This window comes from Notamacropus eugenii, chromosome 1, assembly GCF_028372415.1.
Source record: "Notamacropus eugenii isolate mMacEug1 chromosome 1, mMacEug1.pri_v2, whole genome shotgun sequence".
Lineage (NCBI taxonomy): Eukaryota > Metazoa > Chordata > Mammalia > Diprotodontia > Macropodidae > Notamacropus > Notamacropus eugenii.
The window spans coordinates 551176495-551178717 of record NC_092872.1 but is presented as its reverse complement, the minus strand read 5'-3'; the positions used below and the strand labels follow the sequence as shown (position 1 = coordinate 551178717).

The 2223-nt window shown below is 39.1% G+C and overlaps 1 long non-coding RNA gene across 1 annotated transcript; it reads left to right on the top strand.

The window, feature by feature from the left end:
- The first annotated feature begins 372 nt into the window (after nucleotides 1–372).
- LOC140520375 (uncharacterized) lies at nucleotides 373–2014 on the top strand. The gene is made up of 2 exons (XR_011972479.1): nucleotides 373–664; nucleotides 840–2014. It is a non-coding gene; the product is annotated as an uncharacterized lncRNA (long non-coding RNA).
- The last annotated feature ends 209 nt before the right edge of the window (nucleotides 2015–2223 follow it).

Here is a 2223-nt window from a genome sequence, read left to right as displayed (position 1 = left end):
CCATTGCCTGTTATCTTGACTTTTGTCTTGCCACTGGACTTCATGATTCTGGAAGAGAGAGGTTGATGACGTTGGGCAACTCTGCCTCACTTCAATCCACACACAAGTCAAGACATCATCCCATGATGTCACTGGTCCTCTTCAAAAACAAAGGATTAGTAACCATTCACTCTTTAGGAAACCAACCATCTAGCACTTGGAAGAGATGGGACAGTGAACCCAGAACCTGTGTTACAAATGAAAGATAAGCTATCGAGTATCAGGAGGAACCAATTTGAGTCATTTGAAGGGTAATTAAAAGGTCAAAGAAAACTGTGTGGGAGGGTCAAAAATGGGCAGGAGAATAAAGACTCAGCAAGAGATAGAAAGGCCAGTTCCGTTGGAGTTGTGTGAAGAGATGGTAGCTGGAGGAGTCATCTGACAGAAGCCCTCAGCTCCAGGATTCCTGATCCTCTGAAGAGAGCCTGAAGGTTCCTGAAAAAAGGTTTCGTTTTTACCCCTCCTTTTCAGCATTACCTGGAATTTAAGAGAGGTGAAGCATCTCCAAAGTGGCTACTGTTCTTTACTTCCCATTCTGGCTTGAAAAGGAAAAGCAGAAAAAGGGAAATACAGATTTTGACGAAGAGAAAGAAAAGAACAGCGAACTGGATAACACAAAATACTGGTAAGTGAAGAGTTAACTGGTTTTGTTTGCTTTGGTCAGAAAGAACCAGCCTAACAAGCATTACAGTGTTCTGGCTTGGGGGAACTGCTATCCAAATTAAGAGCTGGTACTTTTTCAGAGCTATATTTACTAGCTATGTGACCCTGAATAAGTCACTTAACCCTGTTTGCCCCAGTTTCTTCATCTGAAAAATAAGCTGGAGAAGGAAATGGACAACTGCTCTAGTACCTCTGCCAAGAAAATTCCAAATCTGGTCACAGAGTTGAACAGGATTGAAACGACTGAACAGCAAAAATGGTCTGCGCTGCTGGAGAGCAATGAGAAGCAGAAGGGCGGCAGTGAGTATGAAAGCAACTCTGTATGGCACAAAGCTCCCGAATGAACTGATGACATCAAAGTCCGCAGACCAAAGTTGTGAGCTGCCCTAAGCATATGGATTTTCATCATTCATGGGATCACTCCCAGGTTTCTATAAGTTTGTACCCATTCTCCCTGGCAAATGCTCAGATTTACATGTGGATTAGGATATATTCATTATTCTTGCATTTATTTTAATATATGAGTGGCTGGGGGGTGGTTTCATGTTTTTGTATTTTATTTTTTGCCTTATTGTTAAATAAGTGGCTATGGTTAAGATCTAAAAGTGTCATCCCTATGAGTGACTGTTTTATGTAAATGCAGGTAAATGAGAGCACATAAGTGGGTGCTTAAAAACTAAAATAGTAAGTTAGGAAAGTATGCGCCCCTGAACAGCATTACACCAAAAGATGCTGAAAGAGGGTGAGTGTGGTCACATTGTGGTAGTCTTTCTAGGTGAAGCTAGGCCTGCCAATGTGAAGGTAGGTTGAATGAGTAAGCCAGCCCAGAGAGGAAATGGGCATCTAGAAGGTCCTCATAAGAAGGGTGAGACACTATGGTGTGGATGGACAAATTTAAAGGTAAAATGGATTTAATCAAAAGAGGAAAATAGGGCAACTACACTATATGTCAGCCATATTACTCAATATTGTTTTAGACTTTTTTAAAATAACTAGTTAGTATAAGGTTAGAATATTGTTGTGGTATAGGAAATGATGAGTTGGTGGACTTAGAAAAATATGGAAAGATCTGGACTTATGAAGGAAGATCTTATCCACCCTCAGAGAAACAGAAGTCAAACAAGTATAGTCTTACATAGATGCACATGAATGTATTTGTCTATATGAGTATGATTACAGATCTCTAAGTGTATATATATGTATATATAAATGTGTGTGTATCTAAGTGCATGTATGTAGGTATATATGTATGTATATGTTTGTATGTGTGTATATATGTATGTGTACATAAATATACATATATGTATGTATATCCAAGCTTAATTGTAGCCTTCTTAGGGAAGGGGAGGGCAAAAGGAGGGAAAAAAGAACAAAGTGAAAACTGCACAACAGAGAACAAAAGAAAACTTACAAGGAAGCAAAATTTGGACAGGTCTGAACACAATGTGTATTTATGACATAGGCTTTCTTGAAATGGAAATTTATTGCTGTATATTTTCAGTCTTCTCTTACATTCTGCGG